Source organism: Sprattus sprattus, assembly GCF_963457725.1.
Source record: "Sprattus sprattus genome assembly, chromosome: 7".
Classification (NCBI taxonomy): domain Eukaryota; kingdom Metazoa; phylum Chordata; class Actinopteri; order Clupeiformes; family Clupeidae; genus Sprattus; species Sprattus sprattus.
This window is the reverse complement of record NC_137926.1, coordinates 26528198-26542525: the sequence shown is the minus strand read 5'-3', so window position 1 is coordinate 26542525 and position 14328 is coordinate 26528198. Positions and strand designations below refer to the sequence as shown.

Here is a 14328-nt window from a genome sequence, read left to right as displayed (position 1 = left end):
TGACGAGCAAATTATAGGCTTCATTGCGAGTTGTGATGCATAACCTCCATTTCCCAAACAAATAAACCCATAATTTGTCAACCAAATCTCTTTCATTTTGAAGAAGTGACATGAATAGAAAGCTGAGTGTCTTTTAAAAAAATGCCTTTAAATAACTCTGACCTTATATTAATAATCATGACCACAACACATCTCAGAACAAAGATGGTAAGGGTTATGCCATAAAGTTAAAAGAGTAAAGAATGCTTAAGACATTACTGCGCTTAGTGGATCTGGACCTCTGAACTTGTATCTCATATGAACGATGCGCGTGTCCGACATTCTTACGTGAACTGCTTACCAGCACTTGAGACTAGAGACCGCCCTTAGCTACGTATGCGCGCGTCCACGCGAATGGCTGGAAATGCTGCGGCTGAGAGCTAAAGTGTGCGAGACCAGCGACGCGTGATTACTTTTACCAACCATTAAAATATTCCGCGGATTCGACATTTCCATTGCAGGACAGCTCATCGTGATCGGATTAAGATGGTGTCAAGAGTTTAAAGGAATGTGACGGAGCACAAAACCGATAACGGTAAGGAAAAAAGTTCCAGTTCTCCCAGTCTGAAGACAGGCGTATATCTTTAATTCAGAGGAAAGTTTAAATGTAGCCGTTACACTAAACCGAGGGTGTATTCTATTTTTGTGTCCTTGTATCACGAGCATTTTTGCTTTGTTTATATTATCTGACTGTTGTTGCTAGTAAAGATATTTCGTTTCGTAGCAGTTCTTCTTTGGTGCACACCGAAGTCACTTAGCTAGCTAAAAGTTTACCTGCAACAACGCGATAGCATTTAATAGCAGAATTATAACATTCGTGGGTATTCAATACTGTAAAGTAAGGCTATAGCAAATACACAAGACGTCCGACAAGACATTTGAATTAGCCTGTTACCTAGATAAGAATGTGATAGTCCGTTACACAGATTTGGACTGCTTCTGAATTGACACTGTCTAATCAAGTTTCGTTCGCCCTGTTTTATGGTGTGACGTCAATCAACAAAAGAATGTTAAAATGAGGTCCACGATGATTAATGCACGTAGTTTTATTTTGTAGCATACTGTCGGACAATACAATTGTGTCATGCATCATCTGTAGCCTACTTCTACGTCAATACTCTATGACAGGGCCGTGATATGTATGTGTGACTGTGTGCACATCACTTAGCTGCCTGAACTGAGCCAAGTATTGAACGGGGATGAGAGAAAAATGATTTGGTTGAGGAGTAAAACAGACGCGTCATGTCAAAAGTAACCAGCATACAATTTCGATACAATGTATCAATCCTGTGTTAAACATTTTTTTCAAAGCATGTAGGCTAGATATGTTGTAGCGTGTACGGTTTTCCGCACGTGCCACTGGGTGTTGTTACTGAATAAATATTGCTCAACTGAATCCTGACTTCCAGTCCGACTTCCACTTCCTTCAACCATTTCTCCACTACAGGGTATTCAGACACTGATCAAGCAAGTGCTATGTGATCTCACAAATAGTTTGAGCAAACCATCAGGAATGAGTAGCTTTATTGCCGCACACACTTCCGTTTATTCTGCAGCATTACAGAGTAGTAGATTTAGTCTGTTAAATATCTGCACATCACAAATCTGAATGTGGACCCTCACAGTGTGCCATCAATCTTCAGTTCGAAAGAATTTGGCATGATTTTGCTGTTCTGCCTCTGGGGAAAATCCATTATTCTGGCCCTTCCTGTGGTAGGATTCTGCTGCTTATAACCTCCTTTTTATAAGTGTGGTCAGTGGTAGGTCTAGTTGTCGGTTATCTCCACATTCTGTCCTTAACAAACAAACACAAAAAACTTTGTGACACATGTACCCCAAAACCAGAGAACTCTTGTCAGAAGGTCTGAAACACGAGAGCTACACCAGAACCTCGTCATTTGTTTGTTTATTGTCTGACACATATATGTTCTCCTCTTTGTTGAATTGCTCGGAGCCCTCCGTGATCTTGTTGAGGAAATGTTATGTGACACCCTGCTCTTTGAACTCTTCCCTTCCCCTCAGTCAGAACTGGAGAACAGGTGTGACCCAGAGGCCTGGAGGGGGCAGGCTACAGGGGCAGGCCAGTGGCAGGAGAGGCAGAGGACAGAGTCGAAGTCACATAGAAAAAAAACAAAAAACATAAAATGGTTTCTCTTTAAACTAGAAGCTGAAATAATGAAAAGGACATTTTCTTTAAGCAATACCTTAATAAGGGTTTGGATGAAGCAGGACATATTGGTCAAGTGTTAAGTGTTTTAGTGAGTTTTCGAGCAGCGAGGACAGTGACTTGTCCTAAAAGTTTGCGAAAGTGTTCCCATTAAAGTCAATAGACAAAAGACAAAAGCATATATGCCATTTTAGCTTCACCCAAGAAATCCAGATTCTATGAATATTCTTATAGGAAATGGGTATCTGCATATTGGAGTCCATTCACAGGTCTGGATTTAAAGGTTGGAGGTCCTTGGGTACAACCAGCCGTTCTTGTTTACAAAAACAAATCATGCTTTTTACCTTGCTTGTACCTAAATTGATAGTTGAAATTAAATAATGCCCAATGGCAATAAAGCGAAACCCACAAAAATGTGTCATAATGAATTAGTGGCACCAAACTGTCTAAGGCTTATTTATAATGCAAGCCTCCTAGAATAAATGTCCTTTCTGCCACAATCATTTGCATGAAGTAGAACTGAGGTCTTTGAAGTGGAATATTGTACTAGTCCTTCCCTTAGCATACCACCACTCCTGAAAAGCTGTATTACAGCCTGACATTGATTGTCACAGTGAATTTCGCCAGCGGTGGAGGGACAACCCCCAGATTTGCCCTCCTCATGTTTGAAGTGTTAATGTGGCTCCACAAGCCGCTGAAGAGCTAGAGGCTGGATGGTGGGAGCTTGGCACTTAAAGGCCTGCGGTGAGGAGAAGGGGTTGATGGAGGTGTAGCCTACAGGCCACCCTCGTGCAGAGATGTTCCACGCACTCATCATCTCGTGTGGAACATGAGATCAGCAGATGCAGTGGCAGCTCCAATTACTCCTAAGAGAAGACCTGGAGCATCTGGCTCTCACACCACACATCAGACCCCCTAAATATCTCTAACATCTGTTATGACATTGTAGTAATGATAGTAATTAATGATACTACTTTATTTGTATACTTTATACTAGCTGATGCATTCTGCTATTAGTGCACAGTCACAGTCAAATCTTGAATAATTTCAATGGATCAGATAAGATGGACTTATAGCCTTGTGTCTAAAACACCTGCCATTGTAGTAATGCATGCGATTCTAGAACCTGAGCCTCTCCATAAACCCAGTGACCTGCACTTTAGCCAGACCACATGGATGCCTTTACGTGAACCCATTTATTTGATGTTAGTAAGGGCAGAGGTCATAGCTTTAAAGACTAGGTTAAAGGGAGGTGGAGTCTGAATATCCTGGTTGCCATGGTAAACTGCCTATCCCTGAAACCATAAACTACAGATGCACAAACACTAACACTATGAAGCAGTGGTGCAAATCTTGTCCTCTATCTAAAGCCAGTGATCAAATGTTTGCATGTGAACTAGACCAGCTTCTTCCATGTGCAATGTTTGACATATTATGTAATATTCATTGAATGTTCAGATTGGTCCTTTTGATTAGGCATAATTTGCACCGTTTAAAGTCTAAGCGTTTCAGGACATCTGAATGATTTCAACAATCATGTTACTGGGTAGTAAGAGATGTTCTCACCCCTCCTCTAAAATCCCTCTGTTTTATGGGCTTGCCCTCATTGTTACAATATTAGCCAAGAATGTATCTATATCTGGGGCTATATCTGTACTGTATGCGTTATGTCCAAGATTAGTCCCTGTGTTTTGGCTGAAAAAAAGGACCTTGCCTTATGATGTGTTTTTATTAAGATAACTCAAATATTTCTTTAAAATAGTTGGATCACTCTAAGCTGTTGGCTCTCAACTGGTCTGGCTTTGGGACCCACAATTTCCTATGGGCATTATATTGTGACCCACATTTGATAGAATTAAATCCAACAAATTACCATATAAATATAAACATAAACATATGCTATTGTGTTATGAATGCAGGGATAAAAGAAGGGTCTGGCATCAGATAGAGTCTGGCATCAGATACATTTTTTCAAGTTATCTGGAGAGTATTTGCTTTACTTCTTGCCCTATTTAATGATTAAAACTTCACGTCATCAAATTAGCTCAATATACAAGCAAACATGTTGATTTCTTTCCCACATACAAAACTGCATAGTCTGAGTCACATGTTTACCAATAATGACATAAAATACATTACCCAGCAGAAGGCCTGTAGTAATTAGCTAAATGTTTTACTTTTTCTAACAGAATTATGAATTCTAACACAGAGATTTAACTAGCCTACCAGTGGCATCTCCGTAGACAGCTAGTAGGTCGAAACTCTCTGGTCATATTACAGCACTACTCCAGCCGACTCTTCGGACCCTCATACTGTAAGCTATGCATCTCTATGCCGCTCACGCAGAACTTTCTCTGTCTCTCTCTTAGAGCTCCCTTTTCCCTTTGAGGCATGAGAACTGCAGAGACTCAGCTGTTTCCATTACTAAACAAAAACTACTGTTCATATATTTCCTACAAATGTCATTGAAGTTCAGAAGCAACACAAACTCTGCGACCCTTTTCAGAATGACTCCACAACCCACTTTTGGTTCGCTATCCACCAGTTGAGAACCACTGCTCTAGGCGAATGTGAAATGAGATCTCTTTTTTGACGATTGGATTGAGTATCTGCCCCAGCAAACTCTACATTCCAAAGAATTTTTTTTCTCCATTCCTGCTGCTTAACAGGCTGATGAGACAGGAGAATGGAGAAACCACTCCAGAGTTTGGCCTCGTCTCTAGTAATTAGACACATAGTCAAACAGCAAGAAACCTCTAGCTACCATTTTCAAACTGACATAATGGGTATTTGCTTCATCTAAACACAGCGGAACATGATTATATATGCATGTTTATTCTGCTGAGTTCCACAGTAGAAATGGATGTGAAAGAAACAAAATCTCGGGATGATGCCAATGTAAGAAATGCCTACAGCGTTATGGCCTATCTGGGAACTGGAGAGGGAGGTGCTTGTTGTTTTTGTTTTGTTTTTTGTTTTTGTTTTTTTTGCACTGCATTTGAAAAGTACACAGCTGTGATCCTCCTGACTCCCATACGTTGCTCAACCTAGAAACCAGAGACCGAATTAAAAGTGCCCAGGCACTCCACATGGGTGTCTGTGGATGGCTCTTGTTTTGGCTGCCGGGTGCGTGGACAGTAAAGGTGGTGATGACAATGTTATTTTCATTGCGTGAGACAAGAGTGACAGGTCTGGCAGCGCTAGAAAAAGGCTTTGAGACCGCGAGCTTGGACTTTGGGGCGTCTGCTGTCATAGCCCCGCAGAGCCCTCCGCCTCAGGGGGTCCATTGAAGCAGTGCACACCTTTCGCTCCGTGCCACTCAGAGAATCTCCTATATCACTCGGACAGGTTTAAATATACCCCCATGATCCAGCACTGCTGACGTTCAGATTTGTAGTAGGTAGGGCAAGGGGGAGGCAGAACCCTCTGCAAGAGTCCTCAAGTCTTGGAAGCCTTGGCTTGCGTGTATTGCCTGTTTGGCTCAGGTGAAGCTGCTGCTTAGCTTTTGTGTATCATAGTTGTGATGACTGTAGCAGGTAAGCCTAACCTCTCATTCCTTATTCCCACTTCACATCTTATCCAGGAAACATTCCGGGCAGGGAAAAAATCCCCTCTGTCCTTTTTTTTCTTTTCTTTTTTTTCTTCGTCTTCCTCCTGGCATGATCTCTCAAATTCCTCAGCGTCCTTTACAATTCCCTCAAGGATATTGCCCTGGTTATTCATGACAAAAAGTGTTTTTCTCATAGTCAAGAGTAAATCAGATCTTCTGCAGGTACCTGACTTTCAGAATATAATGAGATTTTAGCCAGAAATGTTTTTACCTCAACCCATATGTTTCTGATAGCAAATGGCTGCTTTAGAGTTTGGTTGGTGATCACCTCAACTGGCCAGAGATGTTATTCCATGATGTCACAGTGTTTTTCTCCTGAGCTCCGTTCACTGAATGGTTTTATGCTCAAGATCTGAATGTCAACTCCAGACCTCTTCTCCCTGCCAGTGCGACTCTCCTGAGCCTATTTTTGACCAACAAATACAGCGATACAGCGTTGGCAAGTATCATGATATTTATTATGATTTGAATATTATTTTGGTACATACGTCTACTCTGATAATATCGTTTCTGAACTCCTCAAGATAACACTAGACCTTGTTCTTTTGCGTCACAGTGGTAAGCAAGTCAGAAAGAATGGACAGTGCCGAGAAGGCTACAGAGACTCCCAGTATACAAAACGTGATATATGGGAGGAATAAATCGCTGTTTATTGCTGAATCGTATCGGAAGACTTGCTGTAATATACGATGTAAAGAATCACAGTAGTATTGTATTGTGGCCCAAATATCGTGATAGATATGTACCGTCACCGCTGCGGAAATTCCCACCCCTGACATGCAGACACAGGAACCTTTCCTTAATAGTCATCCAGAAAAATATAATAACCTGATGAAGATGATCTGTAAAGTTCTCACTGCTTCCTCTTCTAGTAAACAGTCAAAGCTGTACTCAAAGCAAACACAACTCTGTGTTGGTGCTGTGCTGAGGCCTGTATTATCAGTGGGCTAATCTACCGTGCACAGTCACAGGTTGAAGGGGCTGTCTTTCGGAAAATCGTGTATACTTAGGGTCAGATCATAAAGGAACTGGAACTTCCAGCCTGCCAGTTTCCAGGTTGAATCAGTGTGTCATAATGACATGTAATGACATTGTTCTGCACAGGCCAGCTGTCGCATTACCTCCGAACTCCCCCCGAGAGTCAAGCTGGTCGTTTTCCTGGTGGTTAATTGCATAGAGAGGGAACACTGTATCCATGTTTGTGTACTCATACTGGGACGGCTGCTAAAATTAGAGGCACACTTGCGGTGGTAGGCAGATAAGCCCCACCCCCACTTATCCATACTTTACTGTTTGCCTTGTTGACGAAGGCGAGTGTGAGCTGTGGCATGCCCACTGTAGGGCTCGGTGTGGAGTTTGAATGCATTGCCATGGCAGGAGAGCTGATTCCATGACATGCCTGAATGCTATCTTGCACCAGATCTTAAGCACCCACTCACCGGGGCTTGTGCTTTGTGTTGTTGCTCAAAATTCTTGAGAGCCGGAGAAAGAAAACAAGCCCTGTGAAATGCTGTGAAAAACCAAACCCATCAATTTGCCCAAACACAGTCTTTTCTCTCTCCCTCTCTCTCTCCTGCGCTCATGTTTTCGTCTATCTCTTGGCAGCTCTTCCAGAGTCACTAAGATGAGACCTACAATGGTGTGCTAGAGAGGAGTGAATTCCACTAGATTTAGTCGGGGGGGGGGGGGGGGGGGGGGGGGGGCAACTCACAAGCTGTTTACTAGTTGGGCTGCAAGGTTATATGTGGTCTTCAATTTAGTTTGGCTCTCCATAGTTTCGCAGGAATGTTTGTTTTCACCCACATTACTATTCCGCCCCATATCCCCGCTATGAAATTACATTGTAGATTTATTGACAGTTCAAGCTTCAGGGCTTTTATGTTTGTGTATTATAGAGGTGGAAGAGGTGCCAGCTTAGCCCATCATCAGGGGTTTCTGAATAATATCTTAGTTCCTTAGTTAATTAGGTCACAGTGCTTTTCTTGCCTGTCAAAAAGAAGCAGGATTCAAAGACCCCCCCCCCCCCCCCCCCCCCCCCCCCCCCCCGCCTCCTCCTGCTTTTGTTTTCGTGCTTCAAATGATTGTGCTGCTTTTCTTGACGTCCAAAGAGATCACGGCTGATTTCCCATGGCAGTCTAAGGTATTTGGCATATTTATAGCACCTCCCTCAATCTGAATGAAAGGAAGAACGGGTGGGTCATGCATGAGCTGAAATTGAATCTTGAAATGTCACGAAAATGAAGTGAACCACTGCCAGAACCAAAACCAGAATCTGTCAGACTTCCTTATTTGCTCTTATGCTGGAGACAGGCAGAATGAAGACTAGACTGAGAAGGAGAGGTAGAAAGTGAGAGGGAGTGCCTTAAGACATTCCACGTGTTGGCCAGAATTATCAAACTGCATACTTCAAATGTGAGCATTTTTGCTATCATATGGGTAATGTGATATTCATGAAGTCGGCCTAGACCACATACTGTACAATACATGCATTCATTCCGGATGCCCGGCAGCAGTCTCAAGGGGAGGCGTTGTTTTGATCCGAGTGAACTTTAAAATTCTGTTTAACGCTGCTTATCTGGCTTTGCTTCCATTGGTCTGCCCTTTCTACAAGTAGGCATTTGGACAGCTTTCAATTGTTAACATTTTCTGCAAGATAAGTTAATGCCACAGGCTGGGACATCCCTGACTATATTATACCAGAGTGGGGTGGATCAGATTAAAGATGAATGGAGTCATTTGGTGTAATTACCTGAATGGAGGGCCTGAATTCTGTTAATTCTTAATGGAACGCCATATTAGCTGTGTGCTGATGCCCACTAAGCATGGCTGAGTTCATTATTGCAAACTGATCTCGACCTCTGCTTTGGTTACAGGTAATATGAAAGGCTTGAGTGAGGCTCATTTTTGTCACGCTGTTTTGCCATGCAGTGTTGCAGTGTTTGTGAGGTTTCCATGGATAATTCACTCAGTGGTTACCCAGTACAAAAGTTGAGTGATTAGATGGGTTTGCTGGACAAAAAGAACCACAGTGGGGAAAATTGTCAGCTGATGGCGTGCTGTTGTGTGTCACTTGTTTTTTTTAAAGTTATTGTCTTCATTCAATGTGCATGCACTCAGCATGACTCAGGAGTTGTCCAAAGCCAAGAGGGCAGCTGGGCATCTGAAGATTTGTATTAATATCCCTATGATTACACAAATGCCTCTTCTATGAAAGTGTGGTAGACATGCATCAGCCATGCCAAGAGGACTCAAGCAATTACAGCAATTCCAATAACCTTGTTTTTGAGTTGGAACATGCAACTGCAGAGTCAAACTTCATCCGTGACCACATGCGTGTGAAAAAGACAGACACTCTATTGTTATTCACCACATGCAGCAGTGGTGTTAAACACAAGCGCTGATCTTGTCCCGTGTCTTCACGCTATGAATCATCAGCAGCATTAGTGCATGTCACACCAGTGTTCCAGCAGCCACTGCTTGTGTTAGTGCTCTCTGTTCATTATGCAAGGAGAGGGGCCACAAAAACACATTAAGGCCTTGAACACACACACACACACACACACACACACACACACACACACACAAAAAAAAAAACACACACATCTTTAGTAGGACCCCTTTCACAGCTATATCGGGCACTCCAGGGTTGTTGTATCTGTCTGTGGGGATGTTATGCTGAGATGGTTGTGACACGGCTGTCTGAGAATGGCGTGAAATCACTGGTGGTATAGTGGCAACCGTGGCGGAAGTCCATATACAGGGGGGGCAAGGAATGCTTAAGTGTAGAGGAGGGGCGGGGTAGAGTGTTGATGGTTGGACGTCTGGGGTCGAGCAGAACTGCTGGCATGCTGCCACGGTTGGCAGGGAGATTACAGAGGAGAACAGGAGGGAGCAGGGCTGGGGAGGGGAGGGAAGGGGAGGGGGCCTGAGGTGAGTGGAACAGCATGAACTTGCTGGTGGCAAGTGACGCGAGTAGTTGCCAACCCCCCACCCCTTTGATTGTGTGTGTTTGTGTGTGTGTGTGTGTGTGTGTGTGTGTACACACGTGTTCTGTTCATCTCTTGTTTGTAGACTGACTCCACACAGACCATACAGTATCCACTTACTCACACACATATGGACAGACATAGGCTGCAGACTGTGATCCCCCTCCAAAGCAAGCAAAGCTTGATGGGAGTTTTCTCCTTAACCACCCATCCTCCCTGTTGCACAGAGTGATCAAACAAAGTTCGGGCCATATCGGCCATATGGGCCATATGAGTAGAGTGTACTCTGCTGGCAAGGCCACTGGTCTTTCACTGCTCATGTGTAATCCACAGATGCCTCCCCAAACCTCCCCCACCCCAACACTGACGCTGCTCCCCACTCACACGGCCCCAGCCCAGCCTTTGAGAGCCCAGAGGATCGGGTTGCTTTATTTTATTACTCTGCTCCATTGTAATGTTTGCTTTGAAAGCACTTCGCTCATTTGTCAAACACGCAGTGTGATAAAAATCAACAGGAAATCTTAATCACCGTCACGCCCCTTATTATCCATGCCCAGTGATCATCGCAACTTTTAATGACTTACATTTTCTCCGGGAGTGTTTGGCTCTATTTGGAGAAACACACACACACACACACACACACACACACACACACACACACACACACACACAGATAGAGAGGGAGAGAGAGCGAGAGCGAGAGAGAGATGAGAGATGAGACAGACACAAGCAGTTGAATTTGTTGCAAACAGTGCAATTATAGGCTTATTTGAAGTCTGCCCTCCAAGTGTTGCTTCGCTGTCCATCTCGCCACCGCGCAGGTAATGAGTGCTGCTTTAGCGACATGCCTGGCACTCCGATAGGAGTCGCCGATTCAACCTCTGGCCGTCTCCACAGTCGGCTGATGAAAGCTCTCTCTCTCTCTCTCTCTCTCTCTCTCTCTGCTGCTCAAATCAACACACTCAAGACGCCCTGCACTTCCTCTCTCTGATGAGGTGAGCCATGGCCCCTTCACCACAGAGATAGTCTCGCTTTCATCAGGCTAGGCAGTCATCCTTAGTGTGACCGCTGCCTCTCTGCCTGGCCCTCTCCTGTGCATCCCAAAGCCCTTTCAGATGCTAAGCATCTATTGAAGCAGGAATCAGCGGCTTTTTAATGTGCCCCAGACAGCAGCAGTAATGCCAACCAGTATTTCAGGTATTGCAATAAGGTGAGAACCTAATTATATCAGACATGCTGACTGAACAAGACGGCAAGCCTTAACATGAGAAGATGCTCAGAAAGTTGCTGTTTTTTGATCCTCTTCACCCTTTTGAGGTCCCTGTCTCTCACTCGAAAGCCAGACTCATAAGAAGGCCAGACGGCCCAAGCTGGGGCTCAGATTTCCTTGTTTGCCCTGCAAAAAAGCTCAGCCTCTGACAACAAAATCTGGCTGGCCCACACCTCCTGCTGACAGGTCAGATGGAGGCTCTGTTTCCCCTCAGGCCCTCATGTTGGGCGCCGGGGCTCTGGTATGTGTACGGACATCGCTAGCGGCTGGAGCCGGTTGGTACAGGAGCCGGTCTGGCGCGGCAGCCCAACCTGCCGTTTGCATCTCGTTCACCTGAAACGTGACAGCGCCCCTTCTTCGGCCCCGCCATATGCTCGAGCGCCGTATGGGAACGGAATCAGAACATGGTGCCATGCTGGGAAAATAAGCACGGTGATGTCACTGGGATGGGCTTGCCAAAACAGTCGGCCCAGGAGAAGCCAGTCTTTGTTTTGCTGATTACAGCCTTTGTGGGTCTGTGTGTGTGTGTGTGTGTGTGTGTGTGTGTGTGTGTGTGTGTGTGTGTGTGTGTGTGTGTGTGTGTGTGTGTGTGTGTGTGTGTGTGTGTGTGTGTGTGTGTTGATGAAGGCACAAACTCAAAATGTTATGCTTGTTAGTAATATGCACTGTACAGTATACTAGTATAAAACACCTATATAGCTTGAGGACTTTTTCACAGCATTTTACAGCAGTATTTTTGCTGAAGTGAGATGACAAAATGTGGTAAAATGTGTTTTTACTCTAGGGGGACATTTCCTCTAAGGCAACTTGCCGGTTGATTGATGGGTATTAATTAACTTGTTTCAAGTAAGTTCCTATTAATAGACTTGGAATCCATGGTTTGAGGTGATGAAACTTCAGTTTATTTAGAGTAATAGCAAATGAGGAGAGTTGCATTGAATATATTTTAATTAGTAACTGCATTCATTTCATGAGTATGGATTGTGGATTTTGTAATGACTCAGCCTTGAAAACCTTGGCCAGCAATAGTCTGTTAATGTATACAGGGACTGTTCTGCCCAGGAAGTCATGATTAGTTGTTGTACACATAAATGTCTTAGGGGCTTGGTCCCAGGAGCTCAGGATAAGTCATACGCATAATAAGGTAATAACCTACATTTGCACTCCATCAAACCGGCAGTATACCATTGGTAGGAGCCTCAGACATGCAATTATCCTGCACCATGGCTGTCACACTGAAGCTTTCCTAAGCGCTGGATAGCGGCAGGGTTTGGGAGGTCCTCTCCCATGAAGTTTACATCCAGCGCTTTATCTCCTTCTTTTGAACTGCCGACAGATTTAATGGTTCTTCTGGGCTGCCAGCTAAACCAGTGGTGTGTATTGTACTGCTCAATTTCGAGCTAGGGACTCCACCAAACTGTAATTACTGCCAGCCATAAACACTGCGCCCTGTCCACAGTAGATTTCCATGGCTGACTGCCCTCACCGCGACAGTTTAGAGATGCCTTTTGTCCCTTGAGCAGTCTGTACCCATTACTCTCCACTGTGTACTAGCTGCACATGTCCAGGGCAGAGCAGAGCAGAGTGGAGGGTGGGTGTGGGGGTGTGGGGGTGTCCAGGGCAGTCTGGACTCCACTGTGAGCCCGGTGGGACCTTCATGTGTTAAATATAGTTGGTGATCTCGTTTGAATGTGATGTAAGCTCTCAGTGCTTGGATTGGGCTGAGCTGTTTTTTTTTTTTGCTTCGCCCTGGCTTGGACAGAAAAATGGTGACATCATGATGAATGCGCGCTTGGCTGCGTGTCACATCCTCAGCACTCCTCCTGTCCTGCGCTCCCTCTGGTTCTCTTTATCACACCGCTGATTCCCAATCAAACGTGGCTCCGGGCTCAGTTAATCACTCTAATCGCCACGACGACTGGTCGCTCCACACTCTGTTATGGAAACGGAATTAGGAGGTCTGTTTTGATTGGCCAGAGTTTGGGCCTGCTTGTCGCTGGGTTGAGCCTTTGGCTTCTTACCAGGTCATTTTTGTCTGAATGCTCTTGACCTTGGCTTCTCCAGTGTTTTTCCTTAGTTAAAACTGCATTGTGAAATCATTAATGATTACTTTGTAAATACCATTTGATAAAGCCCATTGTGTTGCCTTCTGTGAACCTATGGGTCTGTGGTCACATACTTAAATGGGGAGTTTTGCTCGAACAAGTTTTGAAAGTTAATAAAGGTCAAGGAGAGAATGGCAGGCGGCTGCCTACGTGGAACCATGGGGATTGAGCTTGGCCCAAGGACATGTCTGAACTGCACAACAGCAGAATCTCCCCGATCACATTTTAGGAGCCTTTTGCAAGGGCACTGAGGGCATAAGACCCTTGTTTGAGGAAATGGAATGTTTGTGCACAGAGAATGACTTCCGTTATGTGTGTGTGTGTGTATATGTGTGTGTGTGTTCTCATAGCTGGTGCCATTCAGTTTCAGTGTATGGCACACAAGTGTGCCCAGTCAACCTCTTAGCTAGACATCAAGGGGATGACTTGGGTCGTTCAGAGAAAAGACGATGAGCTTGGGCAGAAATCTCAAATCATTTTTTGGAGGGACTTTGAAACAAAGCTTTTCTCAAGAGATATTTCTGAGGGGGTTAGGACAAAAAAGTAGCATCTGCTGCCAGTGAGGAAATATATGAATGGGAGAACAAAAAAATGTAGTCCAGGCGGCATTTCCTTCAGAGAAGAATAATTTTTACCATAACATTATTAATAATGCAAACTTTTCAAGCATTGGGAGACACTCCCCACTGCCTGTAATGTTAACTATGTAACAAGGAGTGTTTCCTGAAGCCAGGCAGAAAAGATCTTGGGCGATGAAGAATCTCAAAGAATATGCCTTTCTTTTAAAATAATTTGACCAAGCTCACAATCTGAGCAGTAAAAGATTACATAAACGTCAGCTAACCGCTAGCTAGCTGACCAAACATGTTATCCTTTTGAAAGTACCCTACTTACTGGAAGTCAGCTACCAACAACACTTATGATCCATCTCTGCGCTTCTCTCACTACCCTACGATCCACATTGTGATTATTGTCTTGTTAGCACAAAAGCCTTTATTTTGTCTTTGCCACGCTGTATTAATATTATTGAAATGACACTGTTTACAGTGATATATTCTGGGGGGGACTATTCATATTTTACCCTGGATGGGTCGATTGCAGGATTTCCGCCCCTTCGGATGAGAAGGGTTCATGCCTCCCTGAAAACTGTA

General features: G+C 44.2%; 1 protein-coding gene across 1 annotated transcript in view; it reads left to right on the top strand.

Annotated features, from left to right (window-relative positions):
- Nucleotides 1-458: 458 nt before the first annotated feature.
- Nucleotides 459-14328, top strand: part of peak1 (pseudopodium-enriched atypical kinase 1) — a 102853-nt gene continuing 88983 nt past the window's right edge. The window contains exon 1 of the mRNA XM_080842348.1: nucleotides 459-574. The gene's annotated coding sequence lies outside the window, so the exon portion shown is untranslated. The remainder of the gene's footprint in view (nucleotides 575-14328) is intronic.